At 46.0% G+C, this 20,825-nt stretch overlaps 1 long non-coding RNA gene across 4 annotated transcripts in view; it reads right to left on the bottom strand.

Annotated features, from left to right (window-relative positions):
• Positions 1 to 20,825, bottom strand: part of LOC128086095 (uncharacterized) — a 155,317-nt gene that overhangs the window by 97,345 nt on the left and 37,147 nt on the right. For all 4 annotated transcript variants that reach the window (XR_008209230.1, XR_008209229.1, XR_008209231.1 and 1 more), the window contains one exon: positions 8,351 to 8,434. This is a non-coding gene — a long non-coding RNA (uncharacterized LOC128086095). The remainder of the gene's footprint in view (positions 1 to 8,350; positions 8,435 to 20,825) is intronic.

Genomic DNA, 20,825 nt, shown 5'->3' with positions numbered 1-20,825 from the left:
CAGACAGGCCCTGCTGTGCACTCCCTTTCTTAAGAAATTATGTGCAATAAGTGTCCGCTCTGCCTGAGCAAAGATCAACCTCAGAATTAAGACCATTAAGTGACCATTAAGTGCAGGAAGCTGAACTTCATTCCCTGGTAGCCTGTTCTGCCCTGAGTCTCTGCTATTCCCAAAAGGGCAAGTTAAAAAAAAAAAATAAAAAAAAATCTGCAGTGATCTCCTTGGTGTTTTTCTGGTTTAAGTGCTGCCTCCAAATACCAGGCTCCCCACTTCAGTTTGCTTGGCACTGGTCATTATGAGCACCATGGGGCTGCAGGCACTTAGAAAGCAGAGCATCACTGTGAAGGAGAGCTGGGCTCCTTCACCATTGCTTCAACCCAGTCTTTGGGAGCTTTGCCTTGACCCATCACAAGCTAGCTGCAGTACAGCACATGGACAGAGAGCGGGGGGGGGGGGTGCCCCTCACTCTGGGTTCACCAGCAGAGCAGAGGACTGAGGTCAGCCTGAATGCCCCCGTGTTCTCAGGAGCTGTGACTCAGAGTAAGTCAGCCCCTGCAGCACAAGAAGTGCTGTGTTACTGACAGCGAGGTCAATGAGGTGGTGGAAAGGACGAGGGAGAACACGTGGCGTTGGGTGCCCAGCCCCTACATGTTGTCCTTCCCACCAACTGCACTCAGCCCACGTGTCCCACTGGAGCACAGAGAAAGTCAAATATTGACTTTGCTGCACTTAATGGGAAGGGATGAGCCAGCAGGAAACTGCTGGTCTGCAAAGGAACACAGCAGGCTCCACTGCCAACCCACAGGCACAAGGGACGGTTGTTTGTGAGGGGTGCCGCATGTCTTCAGGTTATCTTCCTGCCCGGTGTAGCACACAACCTATTCAAGCTGACTGCAGTCAGGCCACACAATTTCAGCTTCCTTCAATCAGGAGGAAATACAGCCAGGTCGGTGCTGAGCGAGCACAGAAAGGCTGAGGCACAGTCCGCCTGCCCTGCAGGGAGCCCAGGCAGGTTGCTGGCATGCTGCTTTCGGAGCAGGCCGGCCGCTGCCTTCCCTCAGAAAGGTGGCCGCTGGAATTGGAGGCAGATGGGCAGTGCCGGCCAAGTGCAACAGCCTGCGAGACAGGCCCAGCTCTGTCGGCGAGGGGCCCCGTGTGCCGGGGCCAGCTCAGCTGTGGAAAACCGGGGGGAGACGGCTTGGCTGTGTGCGAGCGCAGCCGCCTCTCACAATGTAGACATAAACTTTTCAGGGAAGGGTTGCTGGAAGGGCAGAGAGAAATGTGAAATACAGGCCCAGCTGGTTTTTTTTGTTTTTTTTTTCTTCTTTCTTTAAAAATTATTATTATTATTTTTGCTAGAGTTCATTCGCAGTTCCTCGGCACTGCACACAGACGTTCCTCTGTACGCTGGCAGCCCCCGTGCCAGAAGCCCTCCTCCTGGCAGCATGCAGCCCTCCACACCTCTCCGTGCCCCTCAGAACTGTGTCCCTGCCTGGAGGGTTGGAGAAGGAGTCTCCATGAGCCTTAAATTGCCTCCCCTGCTGCTGGAGAAAAAAAATCAAAGCATCCTGGGCTCCCCTGGGTTTCACAGCACCCCTGTGCTCTGAGAGCCCGGTTGAAGTGGGTGTCTCCACCTGGTATGGGGAAAACAGGGGAACACTCAGGAGTTCAGTCTCAGCTGCATCAATCCCTTCATCCTTCCCGCTTCAAAGCACCTCAGCCTCACCAGGGACCATGCTGGGTATCCTGACAGAGCGCACTGGTGAAGCAGGCCCTGCGGCATTGAAGGAAGGAGCAGCCTCTGTTTTTCAGGTGGGAATGGCAATTGCTTGCTTGCCTCATCTGAAAGTTCACCATAGTCCCTACTAAGTGCAGAGCTTGCACATGCAATGCAGGGCTAGCGGCTGTGGTGAATGGAACACCACCATTTTTGGTTATCCATAAATCCGTTCTTCCATCCTCATCATCTACCCCAATTACACAGCAGGCCTCACCAGGAAGGCCATCCCAGGAGAGATCCAAATCTCTCCATGCAGAAACCATTTTGAAAGAGGCTCTATGCAACCACGCTATTTGGGACTCACCAAAACATGGCGCCAGAAGAAAAGAGCATAAGTCTCTTGAGATGATCTGCATGTTAGTTTGTTTGTTGTTGTTCGTTTTTGTGAGTCCTTTGTATTTCAAGCATCCAGAAACAGAAACATAAAGCCCAACTAACCAAAATCTATCAGTAAAGGACAAAGCTGGAAGATGATCTTTTGTGAACCTGTGCATGAAGCAGGTGCTCTGAACCCCCACACTCCTGGGGCTACTCTTGGCCAGAAGGGACAGTAATGTTGGGCATGGTCTTACTTGACTTGCCTCACTTGTAGTCCTTCTCTACCTGATTTTACCTGGAAACAAAACAGAACAGCTCCGTGGTTTGAATGCTGCTGTGCCCAGCTCCACACAGGGCTGTGCGGGTCCGTACCCAGACATGCCCCAAATGCTGGGGAGCTTTTCTGTTAGCTGTATGTCTCCTTTTCTTTCTTCCCTTGGCATCCAGCACCACATCAGCCCATTTGAATTTTCTTATTTTCCCTGCCTAATAACAGAGACTGATTTTGCCGGTAGACCCAGTTGAATTATTCACTGCAGTCATTATCATTAATCCAGTCTATTTGCTGAGCCAGCCCTGATGGGATGATGGGTGAATGTATTTGTCATTCATAAGTATTTGCCAAAATAGCCTGGGTGAGCCATTTCTCCCCAGGCCATTCAATAGTAGCTATTTGTGTTCCCTTCCATTAAAACTCACCTCCCACGCGACGGCCAGTACAAGCGCAGGCTTAAACCAGACCTGGGTGCTGGTTTGAGCACCCTTGTTCCCCTGCCCCATTGTTGCCCTGGCAGCTCATCTGTGCTGCCAGTATGGCGCAAAGCAACTCAGCCACACCAGCTCCTAGATATGGTCCTGCAACTCCTCACAGTAATATTTTTTCCTCCCTGTTAACTACTACTTTTTTTTCCTCTTCTCTCTCAGGTCATGGCTTTTCCTGGCTGTGGACACAAGAGTTATGTGGATTTTCTATTTGCTTCTTCAAAAGTGCACGTGCAAATGGGTGGGGAAAATGTACTAAGTGCCAAAGATTATATTTCTCCAAGTGTTATAGTGGTTCTATGGTTACGGTTACAGAGAGCAAAGAAAATGCAAATGCTGAAGTGACTGCAGGAGCTGGAACTGAGGCCCTGTGCATAAGAGTGGTGTGTATTTAGCATTTGCATCCATGGACCAGGTCACCTGTCTAAAAGTATACCCTATGCACTGTGCTGAAGCCCAGTCTGCTGTGGGAGCTGCTTCATGGGATGGCTGCCTAAGCAACTCTAGCAAGCCCAGAAGTTCCATAAATTGTACATTATTTTGCTTATTTTCATTTCCTAAACATTGATAAGGAAAAAAATCGTCACATCTGTCATGGCAGAGAATCCTTTAAAGTTTCTGTGTTATTCATAGTCATTTACAAACAATGCCGTATGTGATTATTGTCATACATGTATTGCAATTTGGAGGGTTCAGCCCTTATGGGGTAATGTGACAAAAATAAATGAATTCCTATTGATGACATATTCATTATAAAACCTGACATGTTAAAAAGGGTCCTCAGGTAGTCAGCCAAATTTGATAAAATAAAATTAATATTTAAATCACAAAGTGCCAAACTGAGCCCAGTCCCTAAAGATGTAAACAAAATTCAATTTTTGACATCAATTTCCTTTTTGTCCCTGCACTAATAGTATGATACCTTTGCCTGGATGGGAGGACTCTGCTTTCATTGCCTCTCAGTGTGTGCCATAGAACAAACAATAAAAATGCTATGTGTCAAGATGTCAGATTTCAGAGGTCCTGCCTGTAAATTTTTTAGCCTCTGATAATGACTTTTTGCAAACAGGTGATAAAATGCAATTGCTCCCTCCATTTTAAGCAAGAGCAGTGTACGATAAGCATCCTGGAGAAGAAGAAATATATTGTTCCACAGCTTGATATATTCATAGTTTTAGACCTACACGTTGCATTAAATGAGTTGCCATCAATCAGCCAGGAAATGTTTCAGGTCTTCAAAGCATGCTATGTTTTAGAGAACCAAAGGTTATACTGCAGAGCCCTTCATCACGAGGACGGGGACACTGCTCTGGGAAATGGCTGTGTCCAAAGATAAAGCCTCATGGATCAAAACTCAACCCAAGAAATAAAATAGTATTTACACTTTTAAGTGGGCCTGGACCAACTCCCAGAAACACAGCATTAACAAAGGCATTGCAGGAATGCCTTGCTGGGCTGTGTGGTGGCCCTTGGCTGTCATATCTCCCTTTCCCCAGGAGGACAGGAGGCCCATCAGCACAAGGCAGAATTCTGCCTCAGCAGAAATAAGATTGATATCACCGGCAGACTTTCACGACCAACATGAGAACTTTACCGCATGTCTTGGTTTGTTTTGGATAAACATCCCAGTCTTGAAATTTATAGTTAGTTATTAAACTTCTGTGACTAGGGCTCCCATTTGCCTCATATTTGCACAAAAACTCCACCAGTTTTGTGCACTTGATCTCCACAGATCTTTGCAAGCAACTTGGATGTTAATGCAAGATGGGAACGTACCTCGGAGGTGAAGCAAATTCCTTCTTGCTTTGATCCTGCAGCAGAGACTTTTCTCAGGGCAGGGTCAGCACGCCAGTGGGAGGCATAACACAAACACTGCAATCAGATCCCAAGGATCCACCTGGGAACCACCTGCAAGTTCAACAGCTGCTTTTGCAGGGAAATCATGAAAAAATAAACTGCTTGTTGAAAGCACAGCTCCATCATCCTAGTAAAAAAGCTGCCTTTATCCATGCTCCCCTTCCAGAACAGAGGTGTTGAGAGAAGAGCCACTGCAGAGCTACGTTGGCTGGTCCTGTTGATGTGAACTAGGCTGGTTGGTGTGGTGAGGCTGATGTTACCGCAGTACTGACATGCTGATTGCAGCATGCCAAGAAGGTACTGTTAGAAGAAAGGAAATAAAGGAATGTGGCATCACCTTCTATTGGTACAGCTTTTAAAATCTGAATCAAAGAAAGCTTGTGAAACCTGCTAGATCAAGACCACAAAGGGAAAGCAACGTATCTAGTTTTGAATGGATTTAGGGTAAGAAAGGAGATGGACAGGGACATGACTTTCCTGCAATCTACCAGTATTGTACAACAGCTCTTGGTTAAAATACGCTTCTGGGCTAAAAGCCCAGAAATAGGAGGCCTCTTCAGCGCAGAGCAGAGACGCTGAGGGGAGGCCTCATGGTGGCTGCAGCTCCTCACAGGCACCTCTGCTCTCTGTGACCGCGACAGAGCCTGAGGGAACGACATGGAGCTGTGTCAGGGGAGCTGCAGGTTAGGGACAGGGTCTGCACCAGGTGGGAATGGAACAGCCTGCCCAGGGCAGTGGGCACGGCCCTGAGTGCTGGAGCTCAGGGAGTGTTTGGACAACACTCACAAACACATTTTGAATTTGCGGTAGCCTGCGCGGGTAGATGTGGGGAGCTGGATTCGATAGTCCTTGTGGGTGACTTCCAACTCAGAATATTCTATCATAGTTTAGTGATGATACTCAGTAGGTGAAGTTGATAGTTTGCTCAGTGATCTTGAAGGCTTTTTCCAACCTAGATGAGTTTATGATTATATTAAGTAAGCAGTTCAGGACAGCAACCACTTCATTTGCCCTTGCTGCCAGGAGAAGCACCATATAACTACAAGATTTGCTTGCTGCACCAGCCATGCATCCGACCACAGTCATGTGCTGAGCCCCACCATCCCCTCCATCACAATTGTCGGGGAAAGGGGCCACCATGGTGGCCAGCAGCTGGGGGAGGAACAGATGGCCTCAGCCATCCCATAGCAGCTGCTGCCGTGCCTGCTCAGGAATTGCTGCAAAGTGCCAGTTTTCATTAGGTGAAGCACGGAGCATTTGTTTGGAGGTAACCGCCTTTCATCACAACCTGCACGAAATGAATTTCAAATGGTAACCTGGAGATTAAATTAAACTCTGTTAGTCCAAGTCTGTTTTCAAAACAGGTTTTAACCATTCTCTGATTTTTACACCTGAGCACAGAGACAGTCTCCCCACCACCAACACTGCAAGCACACAGAAAACTGAGCCACGAAGATGAACACTGAAAAAGAAGTCACAGAATTTAAAGAAGATGGGGAAAGCTGTTCCATCCCTGGCTCTCTGCAGCAGTTGCAACTGGGGGCCAGAACATGGCTTTGCTTAATAGTAGGGCTGGATGATTGCACTGTCAGAAACAGTCATGCTGTCAGCCCACATACCTACACACAGGTCGCCTGGGATAAAGGATCGCCTGGAAAGAGCTGTTGTGGCAGGAGCAGCGCTCATCCCACTCCTAGCTCACTCTGTTGCTGCCAGGCAGTGATCCATAAGCCTGCATGAGAACAGGGAGTGAGGGACAAGGAGGGGAGCTGAGTACTTGAACGTTCATTTGCCTACATATTGTGAGATGTTTTGCCTGCAAATACGTTAAAGATCATAGTGAGGAGGAGAGAAAACATGGAAGAGCAGATTCATGGTTTTTCTATTGGTCTAGCATGCATTTATTGTAAGGTCAGAAAACATAGGAAAGCCTCATCTTAAGAAAGAAAAAGCTCAGATCAGATTCTCATGTACCCTACAGCTCTAAGTCTAGCAAAGAATTCTGATTAGCCTGAATGACAGCACTCAGAGCTCCAGGAGAGCTCAGTGAAGCAAATCAGGCTGAACTAAAATTAGCGGCGTCTAAAATTCAGCCGTCTGCTTGGCATCCACACATGATGCTTCCCTGGCCCCAGACCCATCACATCACTCAGCTTTCCCACTGCCGTCAGCTCCTTGCTTTCAAAAGCACTGCTGAGTGAAATGCTGCTGTTCACATGCAGCCTGCACCTGCCTGGAGGCAGCAAGCCAATTGCTAGGCATGGCTATTTTTTTTCCCCAATATTTCCTCCAATGTTTATTTGCTGATTGTTTTCCAGGCAGATGGAATTCAAGATGTGAAGTGGGGACTGGCTGTCAGTGAAAGGATGGAAAAAGACCAGAGATTATGGGACAAGATCATAGGTCCAAAAATACACCGGGATCCTGCATGGGTCAAAAAGGATACAAACTGTCCTGAGAAGGACAGGGGGGTTTATGATGGTTCACGTGCTATAAGGCAATAAGACACGGCTTGCAGTGTAAGGGGATTTGGCACAGAAAATGAATGTGGAAATACAGCACAATCACTGTCCTACATCCCGTGTATGAACTATGCACAGAGAATGGCCACTTACGCACTCACTACCCTGAAGGTCATGGGTCAGTGGGCATGGTGGTTTTTGGTTGGACTAGATGGTCTTAGTGATCTTTTCCAACCTTAATAACTTTATGATTCACACCCAAGCCCAGGCTCTCACTCACAGGGTCTGGAAGGACTGGTGTGACTGCTGCAAACCAGTTCAGCAGCAGCAGCCCCAAAACCAGCTCTTCCAAATCTCTACTTGAAGATTTTGAGCACAAACTTGGCTTGAGTAAGAGCCAGAAGAGTGGATAACAAGTAGTCAAGTCAAAGGGTCCAGTATTTGTCATCTCAAGGGGCAGTTTCCCCTAGGGAGCTTGAAGAGGCTCCACAAGGCAGGAGGTCAGAGTAGCAATCTAGTTTCCCATGTACTCATTTCCATCTGTAGAAAAGCCCTCCAAAATACTGGGAAATAGTGAATGTGTTTTTCTGCCTGAAAAAGCAGCAAAGTAGGAATCTTTATTGATGATGCAAAATGTGTCGGTGGCAACTAGAGAGTAAGGGCAGTCTGTGAAGGCCAGCAGGAAGGTGGATGAGCAGCACAGGAGCAGTCCAAATGCCTGGGCAGCAAGGATATGTTGGAACAAACCATGCAAAAAGCAAAGCAGCACTTCATGAAGACAGGGTGGCCAGTAATAAATCAAGGTTAAGGCAAAGAGAATCTAAAGGCAGCACAAAAGCAGATTTACCCACATTACAGCAGAAGAGATGACAACAAAGCAGGGAGAGAACAAGAGTAAAGAATATAAATGAATGTATTAAAAATCTATACTGATTTTCTCCTCATACCAAAATGTGGAGATCGTTTTAAGAATCTGTCAAGGAGCAAAACAGAGACAAGAAAACATACATACTGTGGAGCTTGCTGTCATCAAGACCACAGATCTCTGATGACTCATATCATTAAGTCTTCATTTATACAGCTAGATACCAAGAGAGTTTCAGGAGCAATAAAAAGCCACATGAGCTATAATTACACCTATTTCAATAACGCACATGAGAACGAGACTCACCTCTCGGAGAAGTCTCTGTATCTACTTATTGCAAGGGCTGTTCATTCATCTTCCTGAGCATTTCATTTCAGATGCAACACTGCACTGTGGATATAATAATAAAAACAATAATAACAACAACAACAATAGGACAGTAATCCTTATAATGAGGTTCTTTCACAAGTTTGCCATGTGCTTTTGAAAGCACAGCTGCAGTTAGGAGGAGGTGCCGTGGTGCTAACGGAGGACTACCAGGTGGAAGGTGCCCAACTTACGGACAAAGAGCATTGGAAGCTGCAAGATGAGAGAGGAGAGAGTGAGAATGGGGGAGGGAGACCCAGGTGCTGGTCCTGCCTCTAACAACTGTGGATACGTATTTCATTTGCTCTGCATCTATAGCCATACTGCATTGTGTGTTCCACAAACACCTTCCCCTGATAGCATTTTGTTGCTGGATATAAAAAGCTTTTTTCCCCCTCTGCTGCAGCCCCACCACCCTGTATTCTGCATCCTTCTAGCTCTCCAAAACAGCTCAAAGATCTCCACCAGCGTTGGCTTCTTTGGCTCTTCTGCCTGTGTTTGGACCCAGGTGGTGGCACTTGGCTGATTATCTACCTGGAGAGCAGGTTTCCATGGCTACCTGATATACAGCGATGCCAGGCCAGCCTTTAGTCCTAAGAACGCTTCCAACCCCAACAGTCATCTTATCTCACCAGGTGACACAGACATTAAGTCCATTCCATCAGGACCACTGAACTGGATGATTTTTATGGTGTACAAACATGAATTTTGTAGGATCTGATAAACCAAACTCATTGCTGTCAGGCAACGCAGTGGGGGGAGACCATGTCTGCTTTGAGCACAGAAATGCTGGTTAAAAAGCAAGCATAAAAAGCAGTGCAACGCATGATCATTTGGGTCCTTTCTCCTGTATTTAGGCTGCCTAACATTTTGCATTATAAACAATTTGTGCAAGTTTCCTGAAAGACTTTGAGATGGCTACTGTTTGCAGATCTCATATACACCAGATAGAGCCCTCAGGCAAAAGTCATGCCATTTCCTAGCCCTGTGAACCACTCTCCCAATTATATTAGAGTACATAAAGCATTAAAAATGAATAGCCATTTCATTGTTCCTCATTTCCTCCACCATATATCACAGAATCACAGAATTGTAGGGGTTGGAAGGGACCTCCAGAGATCATCGAGTCCAACCCCCTGCCAAAGCAGGTTCCCTACAGCAGGTTGCACAGGTCGGCATCCAGGCAGGTCTTGAACATCTCCAGAGAAGGAGACTCCACAACACCCCACACCCCAGCACACCTCAGAAACCTTTTAGCACTGATCCAAAATATCCCCCAGCAAAGCAATGCTTGCTGAAAGCCACTGGGGCCAGGCACTGTTTGAACACCAGTGCCACCATTGCACTGGGGGTTCTGTAGACCAGAAGATGAAGAGAACATGAGGACAAAAGGAACAGTTGGTTTCCCTAAAGTCTCCCCAGAGCCTTCTCTTTTCCAGGCTGAACCTCAGCCTGTGCTCATAGGGGAAGTGTTCCATCCCTTGGATCATTTTGGTGGCCCCCCTCTGGATGCGCTCCTGCAGGTCCATGTCTCTCCTGTACTGAGGACTCCACATCTGGATGCAGTACTCCAGGTGAGGCCTCACCAGCACAGAGCAGAGGGGCAGGATCACCTCCCTCGCCCTGCTGGCCATGCTTGTTTTGATGCAGCCCAGGATACAGTTGGCCTTCTGGGCTGTGAGGGCACAGTGCTGGCTCATGTCCAGCTTGCCATCCACCGGTACCTGCAAGGCCTTATCCCTCCTGCTGCTCACGCTAAAAGAGAAGCTAGCATTGCCCAGAAATACGTTACCTGATGAGACTCAAGGCATGCATCAGCCCCCGAATCCTTGCAACCCTTAAGTTTGTTTGAAGTTGCAGATCCATGCTGACTTTTCCTGCTTTTAGCAAAGGGTTGCCAACTGTTTATTGCAAAACTCCTTTCTGGTGGCAGCAGGCCACACAGGTCCCATAGCAGTGTTATTTTCCCGCTTGGATAAGCACAAATCTCACAATCAGGAGGATTTGCAAAGGCCCTTGATGGTTTCCACTGCCTGGAGACAGCATAGAGGGCGGCCGTGACTCCACAAGTTCCACACAGACCATTTTCAGCTTTTGCTCACTGGGCCACACAGACCTTTGCCTGAGGCACTGCTACTTTAAAAAAATAAATAAATAAAACAGGCTGCTCAACAGATTTGCTGGCAAGATATGGATCTTGCAGTTAATTCTGTCTGAGCACTCATTAGACGTACTTATGCACATGCATGTTTTTATTTACCAAGGACTGGCACACCCATGTCTGGCTTACTTTGCAGCCTTTGTTCAGAGACCTGGCAAGGCTTTCCAAAAACAGAATCCCACATTAAAACACATTACTCCATTTGCAAACAACGAGGTTTGATTTTGCTTTCGGTAGTTAATTCGGAGGAGTAAATCTCTCCTGTTTGAGCATTCACAGCTCATGAGCAGAGAGGTGTGAACGCAGACAAAGCAAGCAGATTTTTAAGTCAGAGCAAATACTCATGGAAACGCAGTGCATTCTTCCAGACTGGCAATTGGAGAGTGTGCAGCAGTGCTGTTTGCTCTAGAGCTGAGTAACTCCTGTCTGTGGAAGAATCAGACAGAGGCACATAGCACTGACCAAATGATTTGTCACAAATAATATCAGAGATTTTTGCTCACAATTTGTTTGCAAGCGAGGTTCCTTTCAAACAAAACAGCTGTATTCACAAGCACTCAAGGCAGACAAACTCTAGACTACCAGTGCTTGCAAGCTCTGTCCATTTACTCCCTTAGTTCTCCATCAGGGTGGCGAAACCAGGGTTTCGCCCAGGTTAGGCAGAAGTAGGCAGCAATGGAAACAAGGGGCAGTAGGCAGAAACTGGGACACAGGGAGTTCCATACAAACACAAGGAAGAACTTCTTAACTGTGAGGGTGTTGGAGTGCTGGAACAGGCTGCCAGGGAGGTTGTAGAGTCTCCTTCTTTGAAGATACTCAAGACTCATCTGGATGCCTACCTGTGCAACCTACTGTAGGGAACATACTTTAGCAGGGGGTTGGACTTGATGGTTTCTAGAGGTCCCTTCCAACCCCTACAATTCTGTGATTCAGGGCAATGCTTCCTGCAGAGTCCTGATGGCAGGCACAGATGGACAACCAGACATAGCCAGCACCTCCTCCACATTAAGACTAACAGTAAACAGGTCTGCTGTAAGCTCTGAGACACGCTGGAGCAACTGGAGCTGTTATGATAGGTGCTTGTGTTATTTTTGGCTGGTGAATCATTTATTTGCTGGAGAAAAAAAAATGCAGTTTCAGGGTGGTCAGAGGTATTTGTAAATTCAGGCAGCTCCAGACTGTGCAGAGTGTTTGCGCATTCAGCAAGCCAAAGACAGGCAGACTGAGGGCAAATTGTTCCAGCTGCTGCTGGTTGAGGTGAAGAGGTCACCATTCCCAATGTCTGTCCCAGACTTTCCCCACACCAACAGCAGTTGCCACATTCACGCTTTTGCCCAGTCTAAACAGTTCATCTGACTGCTTCTTAGCTCAAATCTGTAATCTCTTTGTCTTAATAATAAAATATAAACCTAAGGGCACAGTACTGTTAAAAAAGATATATGTATATTTAATTCACCAAACATTTAATTACTGCACAATCGACAAAGTGACACAGATGGCATGAAGTGATGGTAGGAACCGATGTCTAGGATGTGGGAAGAAAGTTGTGGCAAACAGCCAGGGGCAGAGAGGAGAAGATAATCTGTACCAGCAGCTGTAATGGGTCATGAAGGTCAGCAGCTGGAGCAGGTACTCAAAGGGAGAGAATGTAGGATCATGGAGAAGAGAAATACATAGGGTTACCATTGCATAGAAACTGCATTTGATTCAGGAGAACTCTGAAAATGTCTGAACACTGGGAGCATGATCTGGAAATGCATGCCTGTCCCGTTTGGAGTCTACCCAGGTACCCACATCTGGTCATTGCTGGAAGCAGGACACAGCACGAGGCAGATCCTTCATCTGGCACGTGACAGATGCTTGCCAACTGGCCAGGCAGATGCTTGGGCAGCTCACCTGTCTGAGGGTTGGGACAGCTTCATTCAAATAATTGCTTTGCTTCCAGCTGAGAAACTGGTGAAGAGCCATTCTTTTGAGTAGCAATGACATGGGGCTAAGATATGGGAAGATGATGGGGAAGGTGGCAGTGGGCCATGAGCACTATCAGCCAGAGAGATACACCCATTGTATAGTCAAGCTATACAGTGTTAGGATTTTTTAAAGGTCCTTAAAGTCTGTGAACAAGGCCAGATTGCTGTGCGAACAAGTGGTGTCAATGTCTAAGGAAGATAAGCTGATCGCAGCGCTGTGTTCAGTGTTTCTTACCAAGGATACAGATGGCTCCATTTGCTAACACATTGTTCAAATGATACACTTCAGTTAACCCTTAAAACTCTTTAGAGCTTTACAGAAGTAAAATTACCTTCACTTTTTAAGATCAAAAATGACCTTTTTTTTTTTTTTTTAACAGAAGGAATAAGTGTGATAAGTGTCAGCATCTAGATTTGATCTGCATCATTCATTACTGCTGACTTCTAAAGAACACAGGGAAAGTTGACACAGGGAAGGTGACAGGATCAAATGTGTGGTTTAATTGTGCACAGGAAGAATACCCATCCATCTTCCTCGTGTCCTGAAGCTCTCTGGAGCGAATAAACAACAACACTTCAATGTTACTCGATCGGCCAGTTGGAACAGTCTTGGGACCAGCATTTCAGCAGTTAGTATGGATCATACACAGTCTCTCTGCAGGGGAATCACAAGGTCTTTTTCTAGATCTGCTAACGGAATTGAAGCATAACTTCTTAGCAACACTGACAGATATATCCACTATTGACCCCTATTGAGCAAAGCTAAGGCTAGGGAAAAATATGTTGTGCTCACACATTATATGCCAATGAAACATGTTCAGTTATGGCATGGTGTAATCAAGTTTACAGAATATCAAAAGCATGTTTGGTCCTCGATGCCATATTTAAGTTCTGTCTGGCACTGTCAAAAACATGGTTAGCACAGACGTGATGTCATGGAGCAGAGGCAGAGGTTGGGTAGAAACCCGTGTTAATCTCAGTATGTATTCAAGATAGAAAGCTTTCTTTTGTGAAAGACAACTGAAACTTGCACAGACAAACTCTGAAGGATCTGCAACTCACCCTGAACCACCAAAACCCAAACACCACATTGAGACATGAACTGAATGAAACCTTTGCCTCAGGCACTGGTCCTGGGAGCAGTTTGCCAAGTCAGTCCCAGTGTCCAGCCTCTGCAAGCTATCTGAGTTCACTGGCCATTACCAAACTGCTACCTCAAGGCATTAGAGATGCCAATCTTAATGAAGAGCATGATTTCTCTAGGAGGGCTGTTTGCATTCTCCAGTGCCAAACGCTGCATGCCATTCCTGTGGATCTTTGCAAGCAGTAGCACCCTGAAATGAGTTAACGTGGATTGGCAATAGCAAAGGAACTGTGTATCCAGCAGCAGCCCAGAAACCTCTGCTGTACTGCAAATATGAGGTTCTTCCTCAATTCGCACTGAGATAATTTGAAGTTTTCCTCTCTCCAGGTCTGATTATTTTCACTAAAGGTGTCCAAAGCAAGGCATAACAGTCTCCCCAGGGGTATGGTGGAGTAAAAGCCCACGGATGAAGAGATATGCAGCCTACACACTCCTGCATGCTTCAGGGAATGGGCAAAACCATTCTTTTTCCTAGCAGGGTAACCCTGACAGATGCTGTGAGAAAACTCCTCCTGCAACACTACTAATGGTTGAGCCTTGCACATGGGGATCCCAACTCATTTGCAGCACATCAACTCCTACACCTCTTTCAGTAAGAATTCGTTAATCTATAGGGTAGCTTTTCCAGTCAGAAACCCTAACAGCTAGAGATAAATTAAGTCAGAATTGGAGCCAGACCAAGAACATTTGAGTAATCCACCCAGCCTAAGCAAGATCCCCCAAGACAGGAAATCTCAGCAAGAGCCTAGAAAGAGATTATAAAAGAAAATAAGCCCAGGCTTTGCATTCATGAGCTGGTGGGACAGCCAGCAGTAGTGAGAACACATGACAGGCTGTAAGACCTACTGCCAGCACAGCCTGTTACATGCACACATCAAACATAAGCAACCTCAGCTGTGACCAGAACCTCTTTAGAAGACAAAAATCTCATCCTTCAGGACGTATTATTTATTTTTGTGGATCTGTCCTACAGCATCTTCTGCTGTTGCTTTTCCTCAAATACCTGCGAGAGAAGAGAAAGCTAATGAATCCCTTGCATATAAGTTCACCCCAAGGTTGGGCTGCAGCCAGTCCTGTATTTTCCTGTTAGCACAGAATTATCTAACACCCTGCCTGTCCCCAGAGGAAAGACTACAGGAAAAAGGCACAGTGCCATGATCCAGAGGTACATCCTGAGGTTGTAGAGCCCAGGGCCACTTGCAGGGCTGTTTTTCACAGCCTAAAAACATGCTGCAAGGTGGCAGGACTTCCAACAGATAGCAATGGCAGGATTTTGGGGAGGTATTTCTCCACTCAGCTGTGTCTTTCTTGTATAATAATGATGCTCTTGAGGTCAGGAGTTGTACCTCTGCCATGTACCTCCACTGACACAAATGCCCTGCCACTCACTTCAGGTTATTTCTGTGCTTGCTGAGGACAAGGGCTGGACAAGATACCACTGACTGACAGCATATATCACAAATCCCATAAAACATCAGGGCAGGATTTCTCCTACATGTAAGTGGACACATTCCAGTGTAATACACATGTTTCTAGAAAGGAAAGCAAACACAGGTTGTCCTTTCTAGGGGCACTGCCTTGAGTCCTAGTGAGGCTCTGGAATATAGGAAGGTGCGTAATCATGGAAAGCATGAGAAATCTGAGAGCAGACGAAGGGGACTTGTACAAGAGCTAAGTGGAATAGGATAAGGACTGCCAAGCTTTTAGGAGAAATTGGAATTTAATGAAGTGATTGAACAAAGAAATTGAAAGCCTCCTTTGCCTCCTGCAAGGATCGAATGGATCTGAGCAATACTTGCCTTGGCTGCTTTACAGGGCTGTTATTTAATTTTAAATAGCTTGGAAGCTTTCAATGTACTTCATAATTTTATTGACATTTATGATTTGAGTTACTTAATCTTGAAAACACAAACACAACACTGCTCTGTCTCTCACCCAAGAGGATGAGGAGTTGGTGCCTGCATCGCTTTTGTGTAGCAGATCTGGGTGCTGTTTGCCTCGCTTCATCACTGTTGCAGGATGTGGGCCTTGCACTTCTGCAGAGCTCACAGAGGAGGCAGCTCAGTGACAAGTGCTTTTTCAATTCTGAATATGTGGATACCTGTAAAATTACCTTGCTCTGTGTTTAGCTTGGAAGGCTGGCCTTGCTCAAAGAGAGAGCCTGCAGTGCTCCCATGCCACACTGTGTATCTTTCCTGAGATGCTGGGCAACCTGATTTGGTGCCCAGGCAGGAATTTGGAACTGGGTGATCTTTGAGATCCATTCCAACTCAAGCCATTTTATGATTCTATGATTCTGCCCATAAATTGGGCTGGAAGGAGCAGAGCCACAGCCACCTTGACAGACAAAAGCTGGGGGAAAAACCTCACACCCATAGTGAAGCTCTCACTAGATCCTGGAGTGCAGAGGAAAACCTAGAACACATTCTTCCTCCTCCAGCAGAGGATCCCACAGAAACAAGTATGTGAAGCGTGAGTATATTCAGTCTTACGTTAGCACCAGTACCCAGCTCATATGTCCTAACGCTCAGGTCTGTCCATATGGGAGGGCAGATGCTGCCAGTAATCACATGCATTACAATGGAAGGATATATGTGGTAAGTATGTCATTAACTTCAGTATGATTCTGCTCTCATTTAGGGGCATGCCATTTTCATTGACTCAACAAGATGTTGTACCCTTACAATGGACTTTACTCCTTAATTTTAACACCGTGAGATTGGTGTTGACACTTCAAAGGCATTACAGTAGCAGAAAGCCTGACCCTTGCTCTTTGCTACCAAATGCATTTTCAGAGTATGACCAATTTGTAAAGCTGAACATCACACTCATTAGTTAGCGAATGAAGAGCACTTTGAAGATTAAAAGTGCTATTATTATTTCCATATTTTCTCCAAACACAGCTCCCATACTGAAGCCATGTGTGTCAAATCTAAAGCATTTCCTCTAACATGCTGTTTTAGAGACAACCCTCCCCATGTGCCTCAGTTGCCCTGCCTCCAGCTGGGCTTTCAAGACTGTTTTGGTGTAGCAGATGATGAAGCAGAACGGAGGAACTTTCCAGCTTGGATTTCATAGCTGTTAGGGAACAGCTCCCAACACAACAGCAGTCATGAGAGCCTGTGCAGGGGTTGAGGCTGCACTACAGTGCTGGGACTGAGGGGTGAGGAGCTAGCGAGGCTATGAAAGAAGGTGGGAGATGAAGTTGTCCCCTCTGAAGTTTCTGCTGTTTCACAAACTAGCACAGGCAGAAGGGAAGGAAGGCCAAAAGGCTCAAATCACTCCATGGTGAAAGCCAAAATGGTCAAAGTGTGCCTTCTGTGAGGCGGCATTTCTGGTAGGAGCACAAAGCCCTCACAGCTGCTGGAGGCATTATTTGCTGCAAACACCAGAGAGACATGACAGGTACTGCCGGACACATAATAAGCAGGAATGAGCACTATTGTTAATCCAATTCCATCAAAGATTGGACTCAGCACAGAATCTCATTTAGAGTCCAGAGCAGCAGCCCCAGTATTGCTAGGGCATAACGTTTCATCTAAATAAAGATATCTCTCGATAGAGCATTCAGTCCTTGGATATGCATTTGCTGTCTCCTCCTCGTCTCCCAAATGCTGCAGCTATCATCTGCCCACCCCAGTTTACCCTAGCCAAGCATCTTTCCTGCTGTTTATTAGAGCCTGGCTGCCGGCATTTATTTCCCCACTTAAATGATCTGCGGTGAGGAGGAGGCTGGTAACAACCTTAAGGAGCACACGTAAAAACGCACTTATCTTCCAACACAGCTTCCAAGGCTGCAGGTGCTGGGTGGCACTTGTGCACATCAGATCTATACGCTGAGTTTCAGCTCTCAGACGTTTTCTATTTATCATGATTCCCAGATGCAGTATCAGTGAACCTCCCAGCACTCCTCCCTGCTTCCGTGGTATGCCAGGTAAGGAGAATATGTCTAGACAGAAGACAGGGCTGGAGCTTGGGATAATTTTTCCTCCAGCAGCCCCCTGACAGCTTTCAGCACAGGCATGACAGCTAGGAATTTATGGATGGGTTGCCGAGTCCGAGCAGACAGATACCTTACCCAGGTGCTTTTATGGGCTTGGGAGACGTCGGAGGCAGCTGCCAAAACAGCTCAGTGTGGGAGGATGTGCTTAATGAGAGCTTTGTAAGGCACATTCTTGAATGTTTATTAAATTCAAATTTGCACAATTTCTGACCGCTAAGCTGAATAAAACGTCCATACAGACAGGCGTGCCCAAGAAGAGAGGCTGAGCTGTAGTTGACTTCAGTGGAAATCCAGCCCAGCATTGTGAAGATTGGGCCTGCTGTTTATTTTTAACACTTGAGTTTTGCACTGTGTCTCCTTCTACTTCACGACTTTGATAGCAGCCACATTGCTCCACATGAACGAAACGAGAGAATAAAGTTGGCTGCAACTTTTAACTACAACTGCAGATGAAAGCTTCAGAATGAAGCAAAAGGTGCATATGAATTTATAGCAAGGAACATGATGAACTTACTCAGAAACTACAGCAACAAGGCGTAAAAGCCTTTTTCATCCAAGGACTCAGCAGCAGAGGCCTTGTTAAGCTGTACACAGCACTACAGAAACTGTGTCACATTTTATTACCTATGTGCAATCGAATGCCTTTTCTTGCACTTCTGAAAAACTAGAGTGCCAAATCTCTCTGACTGCAATTAGCCTTCTGTCTTAGTTGTGTGGTTCTTCTGCTTACTGCTTCTTCTTGATGAAACCGTGTTCAACGAGGGCTTGCTGTGCCTTGAAAACTTGATTAACTTCTATAGGGGATGCTAACATAGCCTGGAAAACAGGACAGGTAGGACAAAACTGGCAGGAAACAGAAGAATGCCACCAGACATAACTGTTTGTGGTAGAGAAGTACCAAGAGAAGTACCAGCCACACCGTGATGTTCAGATAGCGGGTCAGCTGCAAACAGGAACTCGATCTTGTTACCTATGATTAATGTGCCCATGCTTTTAAAAGCTGGCAGTACTGTGTGAGGTGAGTTCTCAGGAGGTTTACAGTAATATTCATTCACTGCTTTGTATTTAATAATAATAATAATAATAAAAAATAAAAATAAAAGACTGTGATTCTTAGTGCTGTTCGCTGTTCAGTGATCACATGCACAGCAAAATGAAAGCCTTGAGTGCCCAGGCTGTATCTGAAGACCTTAACTTGTAACTATGCTGAGCTGGTAATGACTGGTGTAAGTGAGATGGCTGTATTGACTGCTGGCAGGATCAACTCAACAAAGCAGTCGTTTCCACTGTTTCCATTGTTCAGCAATATCTGAAGAACTACCCCATGGCTCAGCGGTGCCCATGGATAATGTGCCCTGACCTATGCTCAGAGGGATCAGCAGTGGTTGCAGCCAAAGGGTTGTTGGTCCTGATGGCCCATCAGTTCCACATGCACCCACTCTGAATTAGTTGCACAGGTTTTATCCAGGAACAACATGGGAGGATATGGCACTTGCAAGAGTCACTTCAGCCCTTCTGACTTATATGAGGGGATATTAGGAAAAGATTCTTCAATGAGAGGGCACTGGAATGGCTTCCCAAGACCAACAGTCACAGCCCCAAGCTGCTGGAGTTCAAGAACCATTTGGACAATGCTTTCAGACATAGGATTTGATTTTGGGCAGTGCTGTATGGAGCCAGGGTTTGCACTGATCCTTGTGGGTCTCTTCCAACTCAGGATTTTCTGTGATTCTGTGTTTCTATCTGCAGAGGCAACTAGAGAGTTACTTAAGACAACTCAACTGAATGCCAGCTGAAGTTTGACAAGGTGTGTTTGGGATTCCCACCAGTATAGTAGGAGCTTTCAAGTTGCCAATTGCTCAGATATCCCCATCAATCAACCAAAAATCAGAGCCTTGTATTGTTGTGGGCCCAGTCATTTTGCACTCAGGTAACTCAAAGCAGTTTTAAGCCAGGCATACTCTGCTTTGCATTGCTCTGCTATGCTGCTGAATTTACTGTCTAAAGCAAGTGCACCTGACGTTCAGAAATCACTGCTTATGCAGGTGAAAATAAAAAATTTGCAACTCGTTACATTACCTTAAGAGATTCATAAAGCACTGTGATCAAAACCATGTTCCCTACACCCAGACCAGTGGGCCCCCCACTCTGGCTGTGATTGCAGAGGGGTGACTGGATACTCATGCTAGTGCCATGCCACTGTGCAGGAAGGCACTTGAGCATTTACATCTGAAATCAATTTATTTGCTTACAGATTTGCTGGGCAAAATTAGGACTGTTTACTAGATCTAATCTGTATCTTTCTTGGAGTAACATGCAAAGGTTTCTTTTGAATACCCACCTATGTTTTAAACCTTGAATTGCTGAAATAAGCACTCCATTTTAAAGGCCTTTGTCTTCTAATTCCTTGGGACCAGAAGAAGTGGATATTTGGGCAGTGGCAGTGGCACTGTTTCCCCTGCAACATGAAGGCTTCTTCGGTCTGTTACATTATTAACAGTGAAACTCCACATGATTTCAGATAAAAGCCTCTCATGTACTTTAATTTCCAGGAAATAAGATGTCTTTATTAGAAATATTTCCTTAGGTCAGCGTTCAAGACTTACAGGATGGCTTACGATGCCAAGAGCAATGTGTGCTAAATCTGTAAGCAGATTTAGCATCTCTCTTCTGAAATGCAGTATCCTGACCCCCACCATGGTAGTAAATCCTGTACATCTCTTGGAGCTCACGTTTCACCCCATGAAAGGTGGGAACAGTCAGTAACTGCCAATATACACTGAGAGACCTCAGCCACACACTCAGAGAATCTGACTTATAACACAGAGATGAGTCAGCCACTCAACAGCCATTTACAACAGAAGGTTGCTACTTCCAACAGTGATGGACCATGGACCATGCTATGGTGAAGGAACAGTACTCTAGAGTTCAAAGAGTTCAATTCACACCAGGCTTCTCAAAATGAATGCCTGCAATTCATCCCAAAGCTAGAAGGCAGGCACAACGTGCCTCAGAGCACTATTGATGTTGAGACATCTGACCACGTATCATACAGTATTAAGAGAAGGTTTTGACCTGATACTGTTGAGCAACAGGTTGCTGCAGGAATAACGAAAAGAGAGTTTGCAAGATTTAGG

The sequence above is a fragment of the Tympanuchus pallidicinctus genome, unplaced genomic scaffold (genome assembly GCF_026119805.1).
Source record: "Tympanuchus pallidicinctus isolate F22 unplaced genomic scaffold, pur_lepc_1.0 scaffold3, whole genome shotgun sequence".
In the NCBI taxonomy this organism is placed as follows: domain Eukaryota; kingdom Metazoa; phylum Chordata; class Aves; order Galliformes; family Phasianidae; genus Tympanuchus; species Tympanuchus pallidicinctus.
This window is presented reverse-complemented; position numbering and strand designations above follow the sequence as displayed.